Raw genomic sequence first — 22,388 nt, forward strand, 5'->3', positions numbered from 1 at the left:
CGGGTCCAATACACACTGACACTCACTGGGGTGCAGGTCCCACACACACTGACTCTCACTGGGGTACATGTCCCACACACACTGACTCTCACTGGGGTACGGGTCCCACACTGACTCTCCCTGGGGTACGGGTCCCACACACACTGACTCTCACTGGGGTACAGTCCCACACACACTGACTCTCATTGGTTTATGTGTCCCACACACACTGACTCTCACTGGGGTACGGGTACCACACACACTGACTCTCACTGGGGTACAGGTCTCACACTCCCTGATTCTCACTGGGGTACATGTCACGCACGCACTGACTCTCACTGGGGTACGGGTCCCACACACACTGACTCTCCCTGGGGTACATGTCCCACACACACTGACTCTCACTGGTTTATGTGTCCCACACACACTGACTCTCACTGGGGTACGGGTCCCACACACACTGACTCTCACTGGGGTGCAGGTCTCACATTCCCTGATTCTCACTGAGGTACAGTCCCACACACACTGACTCTCACTGGGGTACTGGTCTCACACACACTGACTCTCACAGGGGTACGGGTCCCACACACACTGACTCTCACTGGGGTACAGGTCCCGCACACACTGACTCTCCCTGGGGTACATGTCCCACACACACTGACTCTCACTGGGGTAAGTGTCCCACACACAATGACTCTCACTGGGGTAAGGGTCCCACACACACTGACTCTCACTGGGGTACAGGTCCCGCACGCACTGACTCTCACTGGGGTAAGTGTCCCACACACACTGACTTTCACTCGGGTACAGGTACCACACACACAGACTCTCACTGGGGTACAGGTCCCACACACACTGACTCTCACTGGGGTACGGGTCCAACACACACTGACTCTCACTGGGGTACAGGTCCCACACACACTGACTCTCACTGGGGTACATGTCCCACACACACTGACTCTCACTGGGGTACGGGTCCCACACTGACTCTCCCTGGGGTACGGGTCCCACACACACTGACTCTCACTGGGGTACAGTCCCACACACACTGACTCTCACTGGTTTATGTGTCCCACACACACTGACTCTCACTGGGGTACGGGTACCACACACACTGACTCTCACTGGGGTACAGGTCTCACACTCCCTGATTCTCACTGGGGTACATGTCACGCACGCACTGACTCTCACTGGGGTACGGGTCCCACACACACTGACTCTCCCTGGGGTACATGTCCCACACACACTGACTCTCACTGGGGTAAGGGTCCCACACACAATGACTCTCACTGGGGTAAGGGTCCCACACACACTGACTCTCACTGGGGTACGGGTCCCACACACACTGACTCTCACTGACGTACATGTCCCACACACACTGACTCTCACTGGTGTACGGGTCCCACACACACTGACTCTCACTGGGGTACAGGTCCCACACACACTGACTCTCACTGGGGTACAGGTCCCACACACACTGACTCTCACTGGGGTACGGGTCCCACACACGCTGACTCTCACTGGGTTACGGGTCCCACACACACTGACTCTCACTGAGGTACAGTCCCACACACACTGACTCTCACTGGGGTACAGGTCTCACACTCCCGGATTCTCACTGAGGTACAGTCCCACAAACACTGACTCTCACTGGGATACAGGTCTCACACTCCCTGATTCTCACAGGGGTACGGGTCCCACAGAAACCGACGCTCACTGGGGTACATGTCCCACACACACTGACTCTCACTGGGGTACGGATCCCACACACACTGACTCTCACTGGGGTACAGTCCCACACACACTGACTCTCACTGGGGTACTGGTCTCACACACACTGACTCTCACAGGGGTACGGGTCCCACACACACTGATTCTCACTGGGGTACAGTCCCATACACACTGACTTTCACTGGGGTACGGGTCCCACACACACTGACTCTCACTGAGGTACAGTCCCACACACACTGACTCTCACTGGGGTACAGGTCTCACACTCCCTGATTCTCACTGGGGTACGGGTCCCACAGAAACCGAGTATCACTGGGGTACGCTTCCCACATACACTGACTCTCACTGGAGTACAGTCCCACACACACTGACTCTCACTGGGGTACAGTCCTACACACAGTGACTTTCACTGGGGTACGGGTCCCACACACACTGACTCTCACTGGGGTACTGGTGCCACACACACTGACTCTCACAGGGGTACGGGTCCCACACACACTGATTCTCACTGGGGTTCTGGGTCCCACACACTGACTCTCACTGGGGTACGGGTCCCACACACACTGACTCTCACTGGGGTACAGTCCCACACACACTGACTCTCACTGGGGTACTGGTCTCACACACACTGACTCTCACAGGGGTACGGGTCCCACACACACTGATTCTCACTGGGGTACAGGTCTCACATTCCCTGATTCTCACTGAGGTACAGTCCCACACACACTGACTCTCACTGGGGTACTGGTCTCACACACACTGACTCTCACAGGGGTACGGGTCCCACACACACTGACTCTCACTGGGGTACAGGTCCCGCACACACTGACTCTCCCTGGGGTACATGTCCCACACACACTGACTCTCACTGGGGTAAGTGTCCCACACACAATGACTCTCACTGGGGTAAGGGTCCCACACACACTGACTCTCACTGGGGTACAGGTCCCGCACGCACTGACTCTCACTGGGGTAAGGGTCTCACACACACTGACTCTCACTGGGGTACAGATCCCACACACACTGACTTTCACTCGGGTACGGGTACCACACACACAGACTCTCACTGGGGTACAGGTCCCACACACACTGACTCTCACTGGGGTATGGGTCCAACACACACTGACTCTCACTGGGGTACAGGTCCCACACACACTGACTCTCACTGGGGTACATGTCCCACACACACTGACTCTCACTGGGGTACGGGTCCCACACTGACTCTCCCTGGGGTACGGGTCCCACACACACTGACTCTCACTGGGGTACAGTCCCACACACACTGACTCTCACTGGTTTATGTGTCCCACACACACTGACTCTCACTGGGGTACGGGTACCACACACACTGACTCTCACTGGGGTACAGGTCTCACACTCCCTGATTCTCACTGGGGTACATGTCACGCACGCACTGACTCTCACTGGGGTACGGGTCCCACACACACTGACTCTCCCTGGGGTACATGTCCCACACACACTGACTCTCACTGGGGTAAGGGTCCCACACACAATGACTCTCACTGGGGTAAGGGTCCCACACACACTGACTCTCACTGGGGTACGGGTCCCACACACACTGACTCTCCCTGGGGTACATGTCCCACACACACTGACTCTCACTGGGGTAAGGGTCCCACACACAATGACTCTCACTGGGGTAAGGGTCCCACACACAATGACTCTCACTGGGGTAAGGGTCCCACACACACTGACTCTCACTGGGGTACAGTCCCACACACACTGACTCTCACTGATGTACATGTCCCACACACACTGACTCTCACTGGTGTACGGGTCCCACACACACTGACTCTCACTGGGGTACAGGTCCCACACACACTGACTCTCACTGGGGTACAGGTCCCACACACACTGACTCTCACTGGGGTACGGGTCCCACACACGCTGACTCTCACTGGGTTACGGGTCCCACACACACTGACTCTCACTGAGGTACAGTCCCACACACACTGACTCTCACTGGGGTACAGGTCTCACACTCCCTGATTCTCACAGGGGTACGGGTCCCACAGAAACCGACGCTCACTGGGGTACATGTCCCACACACACTGACTCTCACTGGGGTACGGATCCCACACACACTGACTCTCACTGGGGTACAGTCCCACACACACTGACTCTCACTGGGGTACGGATACCACACACACTGACTCTCACTGGGGTACGTGTCCCACACACACAGACTCTCACTGGGGTACAGTCCCACACACACTGACTCTCACTGGGGTACTGCTCTCACACACACTGACTCTCACAGGGGTACGGGTCCCACACACACTGATTCTCACTGGAGTACAGTCCCACACACACTGACTCTCACTGGGGTACAGGTCTCACACTCCCTGATTCTCACTGGGGTACGGGTCCCACAGAAACCGAGTATCACTGGGGTACGCTTCCCACATACACTGACTCTCACTGGAGTACAGTCCCACACACACTGACTCTCACTGGGGTACAGTCCTACACACAGTGACTTTCACTGGGGTACGGGTCCCACACACACTGACTCTCACTGGGGTACTGGTCCCACACACACTGACTCTCACAGGGGTACGGGTCCCACACACACTGATTCTCACTGGGGTTCTGGGTCCCACACACACTGACTCTCACTGGGGTACGGGTCCCACACACACTGACTCTCACTGGGGTACAGTCCCACACACACTGACTCTCACTGGGGTACTGGTCTCACACACACTGACTCTCACAGGGGTACGGGTCCCACACACACTGATTCTCACAGGGGTACAGTCCCATACACACTGACTTTCACTGGGGTACGGGTCCCACACACACTGACTCTCACTGAGGTACAGTCCCACACACACTGACTCTCACTGGGGTACAGGTCTCACACTCCCTGATTCTCACTGGGGTACGGGTCCCACAGAAACCGAGTATCACTGGGGTACGCTTCCCACACACACTGACTCTCACTGGAGTACAGTCCCACACACACTGACTTTCACTGGGGTACAGGTCCCACACACACTGACTCTCACTGGGGTACAGTCCCACACACACTGACTCTCACTGGGGTACAGGTCCCACACACACTGACTCTCACTGGGGTACAGGTCCCACACACACTGACTCTCACTTGGTTATGGGTCCCACACCGCCACTCTCTGGGGTACATGTCCCACACACATTGACTCTCACTTGGGTACGGACACCACACATACTGACTCTCACTGGAGTACGGGTCCCACATACACTGACTCTCATTGGGGTACGGGTCCCACACACACTGACTCTCACTGGGGTACGGGTCCAACACACACTGACTCTCACTGGGGTACAGGTCCCACACACACTGACTCTCACTGGGGTACGGGTCCAACACACACTGACTCTCACTGGGGTACAGGTCCCACACACACTGACTCTCACTGGGGTACGGGTCCCACACACACTGACTCTCACTGGGGTACGGGTCCCACACTGACTCTCCCTGGGGTACGGGTCCCACACACACTGACTCTCACTGGGGTACAGTCCCACACACACTGACTCTCACTGGTTTATGTGTCCCACACACACTGACTCTCACTGGGGTACAGTCCCACACACACTGACTCTCACTGGGGTACGGGTCCAACACACACTGACTCTCACTGGGGTACAGGTCCCACACACACTGACTCTCACTGGGGGACATGTCCCACACACACTGACTCTCACTGGGGTACGGGTCCCACACTGACTCTCCCTGGGGTACGGGTCCCACACACACTGACTCTCACTGGGGTACAGTCCCACACACACTGACTCTCACTGGTTTATGTGTCCCACACACACTGACTCTCACTGGGGTACGGGTACCACACACACTGACTCTCACTGGGGTACAGGTCTCACACTCCCTGATTCTCACTGGGGTACATGTCACGCACGCACTGACTCTCACTGGGGTACGGGTCCCACACACACTGACTCTCCCTGGGGTACATGTCCCACACACACTGACTCTCACTGGGGTAAGGGTCCCACACACAATGACTCTCACTGGGGTAAGGGTCCCACACACACTGACTCTCACTGGGGTACGGGTCCCACACACACTGACTCTCACTGATGTACATGTCCCACACACACTGACTCTCACTGGTGTACGGGTCCCACACACACTGACTCTCACTGGGGTACAGGTCCCACACACACTGACTCTCACTGGGGTACAGGTCCCACACACACTGACTCTCACTGGGGTACGGGTCCCACACACGCTGACTCTCACTGGGTTACGGGTCCCACACACACTGACTCTCACTGAGGTACAGTCCCACACACACTGACTCTCACTGGGGTACAGGTCTCACACTCCCTGATTCTCACAGGGGTACGGGTCCCACAGAAACCGACGCTCACTGGGGTACATGTCCCACACACACTGACTCTCACTGGGGTACGGATCCCACACACACTGACTCTCACTGGGGTACAGTCCCACACACACTGACTCTCACTGGGGTACAGTCCCACACACACTGACTCTCACTGGGGTACGGATACCACACACACTGACTCTCACTGGGGTACGTGTCCCACACACACAGACTCTCACTGGGGTACAGTCCCACACACACTGACTCTCACTGGGGTACTGCTCTCACACACACTGACTCTCACAGGGGTACGGGTCCCACACACACTGATTCTCACTGGGGTACAGTCCCATACACACTGACTTTCACTGGGGTACGGGTCCCACACACACTGACTCTCACTGAGGTACAGTCCCACACACACTGACTCTCACTGGGGTACAGGTCTCACACTCCCTGATTCTCACTGGGGTACGGGTCCCACAGAAACCGAGTATCACTGGGGTACGCTTCCCACATACACTGACTCTCACTGGAGTACAGTCCCACACACACTGACTCTCACTGGGGTACAGTCCTACACACAGTGACTTTCACTGGGGTACGGGTCCCACACACACTGACTCTCACTGGGGTACTGGTCCCACACACACTGACTCTCACAGGGGTACGGGTCCCACACACACTGATTCTCACTGGGGTTCTGGGTCCCACACACACTGACTCTCACTGGGGTACGGGTCCCACACACACTGACTCTCACTGGGGTACAGTCCCACACACACTGACTCTCACTGGGGTACTGGTCTCACACACACTGACTCTCACAGGGGTACGGGTCCCACACACACTGATTCTCACAGGGGTACAGTCCCATACACACTGACTTTCACTGGGGTACGGGTCCCACACACACTGACTCTCACTGAGGTACAGTCCCACACACACTGACTCTCACTGGGGTACAGGTCTCACACTCCCTGATTCTCACTGGGGTACGGGTCCCACAGAAACCGAGTATCACTGGGGTACGCTTCCCACACACACTGACTCTCACTGGAGTACAGTCCCACACACACTGACTTTCACTGGGGTACAGGTCCCACACACACTGACTCTCACTGGGGTACAGTCCCACACACACTGACTCTCACTGGGGTACAGGTCCCACACACACTGACTCTCACTGGGGTACAGGTCCCACACACACTGACTCTCACTTGGTTATGGGTCCCACACCGCCACTCTCTGGGGTACATGTCCCACACACATTGACTCTCACTTGGGTACGGATACCACACATACTGACTCTCACTGGAGTACGGGTCCCACATACACTGACTCTCATTGGGGTACGGGTCCCACACACACTGACTCTCACTGGGGTACGGGTCCAACACACACTGACTCTCACTGGGGTACAGGTCCCACACACACTGACTCTCACTGGGGTACGGGTCCAACACACACTGACTCTCACTGGGGTACAGGTCCCACACACACTGACTCTCACTGGGGTACGGGTCCCACACACACTGACTCTCACTGGGGTACGGGTCCCACACTGACTCTCCCTGGGGTACGGGTCCCACACACACTGACTCTCACTGGGGTACAGTCCCACACACACTGACTCTCACTGGTTTATGTGTCCCACACACACTGACTCTCACTGGGGTACAGTCCCACACACATTGACTCTCACTGGGGTACGGGTCCAACACACACTGACTCTCACTGGGGGACATGTCCCACACACACTGACTCTCACTGGGGTACGGGTCCCACACTGACTCTCCCTGGGGTACGGGTCCCACACACACTGACTCTCACTGGGGTACAGTCCCACACACACTGACTCTCACTGGTTTATGTGTCCCACACACACTGACTCTCACTGGGGTACGGGTACCACACACACTGACTCTCACTGGGGTACAGGTCTCACACTCCCTGATTCTCACTGGGGTACATGTCACGCACGCACTGACTCTCACTGGGGTACATGTCCCACACACACTGACTCTCACTGGGGTAAGGGTCCCACACACGCTGACTCTCACTGGGTTACGGGTCCCACACACACTAACTCTCACTGAGGTACAGTCCCACACACACTGACTCTCACTGGGGTACAGGTCTCACACTCCCGGATTCTCACTGAGGTACAGTCCCACAAACACTGACTCTCACTGGGATACAGGTCTCACACTCCCTGATTCTCACAGGGGTACGGGTCCCACAGAAACCGACGCTCACTGGGGTACATGTCCCACACACACTGACTCTCACTGGGGTACGGATACCACACACACTGACTCTCACTGGGGTACGTGTCCCACACACACAGACTCTCACTCGGGTATGGGTGTCACACACACTGACTCTCACTGGGGTACAGTCCTACACACAGTGACTTTCACTGGGGTACGGGTCCCACACACACTGACTCTCACTGGGGTACTGGTCCCACACACACTGACTCTCACAGGGGTATGGGTCCCACACACACTGATTCTCACTGGGGTTCTGGGTCCCACACACACTGACTCTCACTGGGGTACGGGTCCCACACACACTGACTCTCACTGGGGTACAGTCCCACACACACTGACTCTCACTGGGGTACTTTCCCACACACACTGACTCTCACAGGGGTACGGGTCCCACACACACTGATTCTTACTGGGGTACAGTCCCATACACACTGACTTTCACTGGGGTACGGGTCCCACACACACTGACTCTCACTGAGGTACAGTCCCACACACACTGACTCTCACTGGGGTACAGGTCTCACACTCCCTGATTCTCACTGGGGTACGGGTCCCACAGAAACCGAGTATCACTGGGGTACGCTTCCCACACACACTGACTCTCACTGGAGTACAGTCCCACACACACTGACTTTCACTGGGGTACAGGTCCCACACACACTGACTCTCACTGGGGTACAGTCCCACACACACTGACTCTCACTGGGGTACGGGTCCCACACACACTGACTCTCACTGGGCTACAGGTCCCACACACACTGACTCTCACTGGGGTACGGGTCCCACACACACTGACTCTCACTTGGTTATGGGTCCCACACCGACACTCTCTGGGGTACATGTCCCACACACACTGACTCTCACTGGGGTACGGGTCCAACACACACTGACTCTCACTGGGGTACAGGTCCCACACACACTGACTCTCACTGGGGTACGGGTCCAACACACACTGACTCTCACTGGGGTACAGGTCCCACACACACTGACTCTCACTGGGGTACGGGTCCCACACACACTGACTCTCACTGGGGTACGGGTCCCACACTGACTCTCCCTGGGGTACGGGTCCCACACACACTGACTCTCACTGGGGTACAGTCCCACACACACTGACTCTCACTGGTTTATCTGTCCCACACACAATGACTCTCACTGGGGTACAGTCCCACACACACTGACTCTCACTGGGGAACCGATCCCACACACACTGACTCTCACTGTGGTACAGGTCCCGCACACACTGACTCTCACTGGGGTACAGGTCCCACACACACTGACTCTCACTGGGGTACAGGTCCCACACACACTGACTCTCACTGGGGTACAGGCCCACACACACTGACTCTCACTGGGGTACAGTCCCACACACACTGATTCTCACTGGGGTACAGGTCCCACACACACTGATTCTCATTGGGGTATGGGTCCCACACACACTGACTCTCACTGGGGTACTGGTCCCACACACACTGACTCTCACTGGGGTACAGTCCTACACACAGGGACTTTCACTGGGGTACGGGTCCCACACACACTGACTCTCACTGGGGTACAGTCCTACACACAGTGACTTTCACTGGGGTACGGATCCCACACACACTGACTCTCACTGGGGTACTGGTCCCACACACGCTGACTCTCACAGGGGTACGGGTCCGACACACTGATTCTCACTGGGGTTCTGGGTCTAACACACACTGACTTTCACTGGGGTACGGGTCCCACACACACTGACTCTCACTGGGGTACAGACCCACACAGACTGACTCTCACTGGGGTACTGGTCCCACACACACTGACTCTCACAGGGGTACGGGTCCCACACACACTGATTCTCACTGGGGTACAGTCCCATACACACTGACTTTAACTGGGGTACGGGTCCCACACACACTGACTCTCACTGAGGTACAGTCCCACACACACTGACTCTCACTGGGGTACAGGTCTCACACTCACTGATTCTCACTGGGGTACGGGTCCCACAGAAACCGAGTATCACTGGGGTACGCTTCCCACACACACTGACTCTCACTGGAGTACAGTCCCACACACACTGACTTTCACTGGGGTACAGGTCCCACACACACTGACTCTCACTGGGGTACAGGTCCCACACACACTGACTCTCACTGGGGTACGGGTCCCACACACACTGACTCTCACTGGAGTACAGTCCCACACACACTGACTCTCACTGGGGTACGGGTCCCACACACACTGACTCTCACTGGGGTACGGGTCCCACACACACTGACTCTCACTGGGGTACAGTCCCACACACACTGACTCTCACTGGGGTACTGGTCTCACACACACTGACTCTCACAGGGGTACGGGTCCCACACACACTGATTCTCACAGGGGTACAGTCCCATACACACTGACTTTCACTGGGGTACGGGTCCCACACACACTGACTCTCACTGAGGTACAGTCCCACACACACTGACTCTCACTGGGGTACAGGTCTCACACTCCCTGATTCTCACTGGGGTACGGGTCCCACAGAAACCGAGTATCACTGGGGTACGCTTCCCACACACACTGACTCTCACTGGAGTACAGTCCCACACACACTGACTTTCACTGGGGTACAGGTCCCACACACACTGACTCTCACTGGGGTACAGTCCCACACACACTGACTCTCACTGGGGTACAGGTCCCACACACACTGACTCTCACTGGGGTACAGGTCCCACACACACTGACTCTCACTTGGTTATGGGTCCCACACCGCCACTCTCTGGGGTACATGTCCCACACACATTGACTCTCACTTGGGTACGGATACCACACATACTGACTCTCACTGGAGTACGGGTCCCACATACACTGACTCTCATTGGGGTACGGGTCCCACACACACTGACTCTCACTGGGGTACGGGTCCAACACACACTGACTCTCACTGGGGTACAGGTCCCACACACACTGACGCTCACTGGGGTACGGGTCCAACACACACTGACTCTCACTGGGGTACAGGTCCCACACACACTGACTCTCACTGGGGTACGGGTCCCACACACACTGACTCTCACTGGGGTACGGGTCCCACACTGACTCTCCCTGGGGTACGGGTCCCACACACACTGACTCTCACTGGGGTACAGTCCCACACACACTGACTCTCACTGGTTTATGTGTCCCACACACACTGACTCTCACTGGGGTACAGTCCCACACACACTGACTCTCACTGGGGTACGGGTCCAACACACACTGACTCTCACTGGGGTACAGGTCCCACACACACTGACTCTCACTGGGGGACATGTCCCACACACACTGACTCTCACTGGGGTACGGGTCCCACACTGACTCTCCCTGGGGTACGGGTCCCACACACACTGACTCTCACTGGGGTACAGTCCCACACACACTGACTCTCACTGGTTTATGTGTCCCACACACACTGACTCTCACTGGGGTACGGGTACCACACACACTGACTCTCACTGGGGTACAGGTCTCACACTCCCTGATTCTCACTGGGGTACATGTCACGCACGCACTGACTCTCACTGGGGTACATGTCCCACACACACTGACTCTCACTGGGGTAAGGGTCCCACACACGCTGACTCTCACTGAGGTACAGTCCCACACACACTGACTCTCACTGGGGTACATGTCACGCACGCACTGACTCTCACTGGGGTACATGTCCCACACACACTGACTCTCACTGGGTTACGGGTCCCACACACACTGACTCTCACTGAGGTACAGTCCCACACACACTGACTCTCACTGGGGTACAGGTCTCACACTCCCGGATTCTCACTGAGGTACAGTCCCACAAACACTGACTCTCACTGGGATACAGGTCTCACACTCCCTGATTCTCACAGGGGTACGGGTCCCACAGAAACCGACGCTCACTGGGGTACATGTCCCACACACACTGACTCTCACTGGGGTACGGATCCCACACACACTGACTCTCACTGGGGTACGGGTCCCACACACACAGACTCTCACTCGGGTATGGGTGTCACACACACTGACTCTCACTGGGGTACAGTCCTACACACAGTGACTTTCACTGGGGTACGGGTCCCACACACACTGATTCTCACTGGGGTTCTGGGTCCCACACACACTGACTCTCACTGGGGTACGGGTCCCACACACACTGACTCTCACTGGGGTACAGTCCCACACACACTGACTCTCACTGGGGTACTGGTCCCACACACACTGACTCTCACAGGGGTACGGGTCCCACACACACTGATTCTCACTGGGGTACAGTCCCATACACACTGACTTTCACTGGGGTACGGGTCCCACACACACTGACTCTCACTGAGGTACAGTCCCACACACACTGACTCTCACTGGGGTACAGGTCTCACACTCCCTGATTCTCACTGGGGTACGGGTCCCACAGAAACCGAGTATCACTGGGGTACGCTTCCCACACACACTGACTCTCACTGGAGTACAGTCCCACACACACTGACTTTCACTGGGGTACAGGTCCCACACACACTGACTCTCACTGGGGTACAGTCCCACACACACTGACTCTCACTGGGGTACGGGTCCCACACACACTGACTCTCACTGGGGTACAGGTCCCACACACACTGACTCTCACTGGGCTACAGGTCCCACACACACTGACTCTCACTGGGGTACGGGTCCCACACACACTGACTGTCACTTGGTTATGGGTCCCACACCGACACTCTCTGGGGTACATGTCCCACACACACTGACTCTCACTGGGGTACGGGTCCAACACACACTGACTCTCACTGGGGTACAGGTCCCACACACACTGACTCTCACTGGGGTACGGGTCCAACACACACTGACTCTCACTGGGGTACAGGTCCCACACACACTGACTCTCACTGGGGTACGGGTCCCACACTGACTCTCCCTGGGGTACGGGTCCCACACACACTGACTCTCACTGGGGTACAGTCCCACACACACTGACTCTCACTGGTTTATCTGTCCCACACACAATGACTCTCACTGGGGTACAGTCCCACACACACTGACTCTCACTGGGGAACCGATCCCACACACACTGACTTTCACTGGGGTACGGGTCCCACACACACTGACTCTCACTGGGGTACAGTCCTACACACAGTGACTTTCACTGGGGTACGGATCCCACACACACTGACTCTCACTGGGGTACTGGTCCCACACACGCTGACTCTCACAGGTGTACGGGTCCGACACACTGATTCTCACTGGGGTTCTGGGTCTAACACACACTGACTTTCACTGGGGTACGGGTCCCACACACACTGACTCTCACTGGGGTACAGACCCACACAGACTGACTCTCACTGGGGTACTGGTCCCACACACACTGACTCTCACAGGGGTACGGGTCCCACACACACTGATTCTCACTGGGGTACAGTCCCATACACACTGACTTTAACTGGGGTACGGGTCCCACACACACTGACTCTCACTGAGGTACAGTCCCACACACACTGACTCTCACTGGGGTACAGGTCTCACACTCACTGATTCTCACTGGGGTACGGGTCCCACAGAAACCGAGTATCACTGGGGTACGCTTCCCACACACACTGACTCTCACTGGAGTACAGTCCCACACACACTGACTTTCACTGGGGTACAGGTCCCACACACACTGACTCTCACTGGGGTACGGGTCCCACACACACTGACTCTCACTGGAGTACAGTCCCACACACACTGACTTTCACTGGGGTACAGGTCCCACACACACTGACTCTCACTGGGGTACGGGTCCCACACACATTGACTCTCACTGGGGTACGGGTCCCACACACACTGACTCTCACTTGGTTATGGGTCCCACACCGACACTCTCTGGGGTACATGTCCCACACACATTGACTCTCACTCGGGTACGGGTACCACACACACAGACTCTCACTGGGGTACGGGTCCAATACACACTGACTCTCACTGGGGTGCAGGTCCCACACACACTGACTCTCACTGGGGTACATGTCCCACACACACTGACTCTCACTGGGGTACGGGTCCCACACTGACTCTCCCTGGGGTACGGGTCCCACACACACTGACTCTCACTGGGGTACAGTCCCACACACACTGACTCTCATTGGTTTATGTGTCCCACACACACTGACTCTCACTGGGGTACGGGTACCACACACACTGACTCTCACTGGGGTACAGGTCTCACACTCCCTGATTCTCACTGGGGTACATGTCACGCACGCACTGACTCTCACTGGGGTACGGGTCCCACACACACTGACTCTCCCTGGGGTACATGTCCCACACACACTGACTCTCACTGGTTTATGTGTCCCACACACACTGACTCTCACTGGGGTACGGGTCCCACACACACTGACTCTCACTGGGGTACAGGTCTCACATTCCCTGATTCTCACTGAGGTACAGTCCCACACACTCTGACTTTCACTGGGGTACACGTCTCACACTCGCTGATTCTCACCGAGGTACATGTCACACACACACTGACTCTCATTGGGGTGTGGGTCCCACACACACTGACTCTCACTGGGGTACAGTCCCACACACTGACTCTCACTGGGGTACAGGTCCCACACACACTGACTCTCACTGGGGTACGGGTCCCACACACACTGACTCTCACTGGGGTACGGGTCCCACACACACTGACTCTCACTGGGGTACAGTCCCACACACTGACTCTCACTGGGGTACAGGTCCCACACACACTGACTCTCACTGGGGTACGGGTCCCACACACACTGACTCTCACTGGGGTACGGGTCCCACACACACTGACTCTCACTGGGGTACGGGTCCCACACACACTGACTCTCACTGGAGTATGGGTCCCACACACACTGACTCTCACAGGGTACGGGTCCCACACACACTGACTCTCACTGGGGTACGGGTCCCACACACACTGACTCTCACTGGGGTACAGTCCCACACACACTGACTCTCACTGGGGTACGGGTCCCACACACACTGACTCTCACTGGGGTACGGGTCCAACACACACTGACTCTCACTGGGGTACAGGTCCCACACACACTGACTCTCACTGGGGTACATGTCCCACACACACTGACTCTCACTGGGGTACGGGTCCAACACACACTGACTCTCACTGGGGTACAGGTCCCACACACACTGACTCTCACTGGGGTACGGGTCCAATACACACTGACACTCACTGGGGTACAGGTCCCACACACACTGACTCTCACTGGGGTACGGGTCCCACACACACTGACTCTCACTGGGGTACGTGTCCCACACACACAGACTCTCACTCGGGTATGGGTGTCACACACACTGACTCTCACTGGGGTACAGTCCTACACACAGTGACTTTCACTGGGGTACGGGTCCCACACACACTGACTCTCACTGGGGTACTGGTCCCACACACACTGACTCTCACAGGGGTATGGGTCCCACACACACTGATTCTCACTGGGGTTCTGGGTCCCACACACACTGACTCTCACTGGGGTACGGGTCCCACACACACTGACTCTCACTGGGGTACAGTCCCACACACACTGACTCTCACTGGGGTACTGGTCCCACACACACTGACTCTCACAGGGGTACGGTTCCCACACACACTGATTCTCACTGGGGTACAGTCCCATACACACTGACTTTCACTGGGGTACGGGTCCCACACACACTGACTCTCACTGAGGTACAGTCCCACACACACTGACTCTCACTGGGGTACAGGTCTCACACTCCCTGATTCTCACTGGGGTACGGGTCCCACAGAAACCGAGTATCACTGGGGTACGCTTCCCACACACACTGACTCTCACTGGAGTACAGTCCCACACACACTGACTTTCACTGGGGTACAGGTCCCACACACACTGACTCTCACTGGGGTACAGTCCCACACACACTGACTCTCACTGGGGTACAGGTCCCACACACACTGACTCTCACTTGGTTATGGGTCCCACACCGACACTCTCTGGGGTACATGTCCCACACACACTGACTCTCACTGGGGTACGGGTCCAACACACACTGACTCTCACTGGGGTACAGGTCCCACACACACTGACTCTCACTGGGGTACGGGTCCAACACACACTGACTCTCACTGGGGTACAGGTCCCACACACACTGACTCTCACTGGGGTACGGGTCCCACACACACTGACTCTCACTGGGGTACGGGTCCCACACTGACTCTCCCTGGGGTACGGGTCCCACACACACTGACTCTCACTGGGGTACAGTCCCACACACACTGACTCTCACTGGTTTATCTGTCCCACACGCAATGACTCTCACTGGGGTACAGTCCCACACACACTGACTCTCACTGGGGAACCGATCCCACACACACTGACTCTCACTGGGGTACAGGTCCCGCACACACTGACTCTCACTGGGGTACAGGTCCCACACACACTGACTCTCACTGGGGTACAGGCCCACACACACTGACTCTCACTGGGGTACAGTCCCACACACACTGACTCTCACTGGGGTACAGGTCCCACACACACTGATTCTCATTGGCTGACGGGTCCCACGCACACTGACTCTCACTGGGGTACGGGTCCCACACACACTGACTCTCACTGGGGTACAGTCCTACACACAGTGACTTTCACTGGGGTACGGGTCCCACACACACTGACTCTGACTGGGGTACAGTCCTACACACAGTGACTTTCACTGGGGTACGGATCCCACACACACTGACTCTCACTGGGGTACTGGTCCCACACACGCTGACTCTCACAGGGGTACGGGTCCGACACACTGATTCTCACTGGGGTTCTGGGTCTAACACACACTGACTTTCACTGGGGTACGGGTCCCACACACACTGACTCTCACTGGGGTACAGACCCACACAGACTGACTCTCACTGGGGTACAGTCCCACACACACTGACTTTCACTGGGGTACAGGTCCCACACACACTGACTCTCACTGGGGTACGGGTCCCACACACACTGACTCTCACTGGAGTACAGTCCCACACACACTGACTTTCACTGGGGTACAGGTCCCACACACACTGACACTCACTGGGGTACGGGTCCCACACACATTGACTCTCACTGGGGTACAGGTCCCACACACACTGACTCTCACTGGGGTACATGTCCCACACACATTGGCTCTCACTCGGGTACGGGTACCACACACACAGACTCTCACTGGGGTACGGGTCCAATACACACTGACTCTCACTGGGGTGCAGGTCCCACACACACTGACTCTCACTGGGGTACATGTCCCACACACACTGACTCTCACTGGGGTACGGGTCCCACACTGACTCTCCCTGGGGTACGGGTCCCACACACACTGACTCTCACTGGGGTACGGGTCCCACACACACTGACTCTCCCTGGGGTACATGTCCCACACACACTGACTCTCACTGGTTTATGTGTCCCACACACACTGACTCTCACTGGGGTACGGGTCCCACACACACTGACTCTCACTGGGGTACAGGTCTCACATTCCCTGATTCTCACTGAGGTACAGTCCCACACACTCTGACTCTCACTGGGGTACAGGTCTCACACTCGCTGATTCTCACCGAGGTACATGTCACACACACACTGACTCTCACTGGGGTGTGTGTCCCACACACACTGACTCTCACTGGGGTACAGTCCCACACACTGACTCTCACTGGGGTACAGGTCCCACACACACTGACTCTCACTGGGGTACGGGTCCCACACACACTGACTCTCACTGGGGTACGGGTCCCACACACACTGACTCTCACTGGGGTACAGGTCCCACACACACTGACTCTCACTGGGGTACGGGTCCCACACACACTGACTCTCACTGGGGTACGGGTCCCACACACACTGACTCTCACTGGGGTACGGGTCCCACACACACTGAATCTCACTGGGGTACGGGTCCCACACACACTGACTCTCACTGGAGTATGGGTCCCACACACACTGACTCTCACAGGGTGCGGGTCCCACACACACTGACTCTCACTGGGGTCCGGGTCCCACACACACTGACTCTCACTGGGGTACGGGTCCAACACACACTGACTCTCACTGGGGTACAGGTCCCACACACACTGACTCTCACTGGGGTACGGGTCCCACACACACTGACTCTCACTGGGGTACGGGTCCCACACTGACTCTCCCTGTGGTACGGGTCCCACACACACTGACTCTCACTGGGGTACAGTCCCACACACACTGACTCTCACTGGTTTATCTGTCCCACACACAATGACTCTCACTGTGGTACAGTCCCACACACACTGACTCTCACTGGGGAACCGATCCCACAAACACTGACTCTCACTGGGGTACAGGTCCCGCACACACTGACTCTCACTGGGGTACAGGTCCCACACACACTGACTCTCACTGGGGTACAGGTCCCACACACACTGACTCTCACTGGGGTACAGGCCCACACACACTGACTCTCACTGGGGTACAGTCCCACACACACTGACTCTCACTGGGGTACAGGTCCCACACACACTGATTCTCATTGGGGTACGGGTCCCACACACACTGACTCTCACTGGGGTACGGGTCCCACACACACTGACTCTCACTGGGGTACAGTCCTACACACAGTGACTTTCATTGGGGTACGGGTCCCATACACACTGACTCTCACTGGGGTACAGTCCCACACACTGACTCTCACTGGGGTACAGGTCCCACACACACTGACTCTCACTGGGGTACGGGTCCCACACACACTGACTCTCACTGGGGTACGGGTCCCACACACACTGACTCTCACTGGGGTACAGGTCCCACACACACTGACTCTCACTGGGGTACGGGTCCCACACACACTGACTCTCACTGGGGTACGGGTCCCACACACACTGACTCTCACTGGGGTACGGGTCCCACACACACTGAATCTCACTGGGGTACGGGTCCCACACACACTGACTCTCACTGGAGTATGGGTCCCACACACACTGACTCTCACTGGGGTACAGGTCCCACACACACTGACTCTCACTTGGTTATGGGTCCCACACCGACACTCTCTGGGGTACATGTCCCACAGACACTGACTCTCACTGGGGTACGGGTCCAACACACACTGACTCTCACTGGGGTACAGGTCCCACACACACTGACTATCACTGGGGTACGGGTCCAACACACACTGACTCTCACTGGGGTACAGGTCCCACACACACTGACTCTCACTGGGGTACGGGTCCCACACACACTGACTCTCACTGGGGTACGGGTCCCACACTGACTCTCCCTGTGGTACGGGTCCCACACACACTGACTCTCACTGGGGTACAGTCCCACACACACTGACTCTCACTGGTTTATCTGTCCCACACACAGTGACTCTCACTGGGGTACAGTCCCACACACACTGACTCTCACTGGGGAACCGATCCCACACACACTGACTCTCACTGGGGTACAGGTCCCGCACACACTGACTCTCACTGGGGTACAGGTCCCACACACACTGACTCTCACTGGGGTACAGGTCCCACACACACTGACTCTCACTGGGGTACAGGCCCACACACACTGACTCTCACTGGGGTACAGTCCCACACACACTGACTCTCACTGGGGTACAGGTCCCACACACACTGATTCTCATTGGGGTACGGGTCCCACACACACTGACTCTCACTGGGGTACGGGTCCCACACACACTGACTCTCACTGGGGTACAGTCCTACACACAGTGACTTTCACTGGGGTACGGGTCCCATACACACTGACTCTCACTGGGGTACAGTCCTACACACAGTGACTTTCACTGGGGTACGGATCCCACACACACTGACTCTCACTGGGGTACTGGTCCCACACACGCTGACTCTCACAGGGGTACGGGTCCGACACACACTGATTCTCACTGGGGTTCTGGGTCTAACACACACTGACTTTCACTGGGGTACGAGTCCCACACACACTGACTCTCACTGGGGTACAGACCCACACAGACTGACTCTCACTGGGGTACTGGTCCCACACACACTGACTCTCACAGGGGTACGGGTCCCACACACACTGATTCTCACTGGGGTACAGTCCCATACACACTGACTTTAACTGGGGTACGGGTCCCACACACACTGACTCTCACTGAGGTACAGTCCCACACACACTGACTCTCACTAGGGTACAGGTCTCACACTCCCTGATTCTCACTGGGGTACGGGTCCCACAGAAACCGAGTATCACTGGGGTACGCTTCCCACACACACTGACTCTCACTGGAGTACAGTCCCACACACACTGACTTTCACTGGGGTACAGGTCCCACACACACTGACTCTCACTGGGGTACAGTCCCACACACACTGACTCTCACTGGGTTACGGGTCCCACACACACTGACTCTCACTGGGGTACAGGTCCCACACACACTGACTCTCACTGGGCTACAGGTCCCACACACACTGACTCTCACTGGGGTACGGGTCCCACACACACTGACTCTCACTTGGTTATGGGTCCCACACCGACACTCTCTGGGGTACATGTCCCACACACATTGATTCTCACTCGGGTACGGGTACCACACACACTGACTCTCACTGGGGTACGGGTCCAATACACACTGACTCTCACTGGGGTACGGGTCCCACACACACTGACTCTCACTGGGGTACAGTCCCACACACTGACTCTCACTGGGGTACAGGTCCCACACACACTGACTCTCACTGGGGTACGGGTCCCACACACACTGACTCTCACTGGGGTACGGGTCCCACACACACTGACTCTCACTGGGGTACGGGTCCCACACACACTGACTCTCACTGGAGTATGGGTCCCACACACACTGACTCTCACAGGGTACGGGTCCCACACACACTGACTCTCACTGGGGTACGGGTCCCACACACACTGACTCTCACTGGGGTACAGTCCCACACACACTGACTCTCACTGGGGTACGGGTCCCACACACACTGACTCTCACTGGGGTACGGGTCCAACACACACTGACTCTCACTGGGGTACGGGTCCAACACACACTGACTCTCACTGGGGTACAGGTCCCACACACACTGACTCTCACTGGGGTACAGTCCTACACACAGTGACTTTCACTGGGGTACGGGTCCCACACACACTGACTCTCACTGGGGTACTGGTCCCACACACACTGACTCTCACAGGGGTATGGGTCCCACACACACTGATTCTCACTGGGGTTCTGGGTCCCACACACACTGACTCTCACTGGGGTACGGGTCCCACACACACTGACTCTCACTGGGGTACAGTCCCACACACACTGACTCTCACTGGGGTACTGGTCCCACACACACTGACTCTCACAGGGGTACGGTTCCCACACACACTGATTCTCACTGGGGTACAGTCCCATACACACTGACTTTCACTGGGGTACGGGTCCCACACACACTGACTCTCACTGAGGTACAGTCCCACACACACTGACTCTCACTGGGGTACAGGTCTCACACTCCCTGATTCTCACTGGGGTACGGGTCCCACAGAAACCGAGTATCACTGGGGTACGCTTCCCACACACACTGACTCTCACTGGAGTACAGTCCCACACACACTGACTTTCACTGGGGTACAGGTCCCACACACACTGACTCTCACTGGGGTACAGTCCCACACACACTGACTCTCACTGGGGTACAGGTCCCACACACACTGACTCTCACTTGGTTATGGGTCCCACACCGACACTCTCTGGGGTACATGTCCCACACACACTGACTCTCACTGGGGTACGGGTCCAACACACACTGACTCTCACTGGGGTACAGGTCCCACACACACTGACTCTCACTGGGGTACGGGTCCAACACACACTGACTCTCACTGGGGTACAGGTCCCACACACACTGACTCTCACTGGGGTACGGGTCCCACACACACTGACTCTCACTGGGGTACGGGTCCCACACTGACTCTCCCTGGGGTACGGGTCCCACACACACTGACTCTCACTGGGGTACAGTCCCACACACACTGACTCTCACTGGTTTATCTGTCCCACACGCAATGACTCTCACTGGGGTACAGTC

This window comes from Pristiophorus japonicus, chromosome 23 (genome assembly GCF_044704955.1).
Source record: "Pristiophorus japonicus isolate sPriJap1 chromosome 23, sPriJap1.hap1, whole genome shotgun sequence".
Classification (NCBI taxonomy): Eukaryota; Metazoa; Chordata; class Chondrichthyes; family Pristiophoridae; genus Pristiophorus; species Pristiophorus japonicus.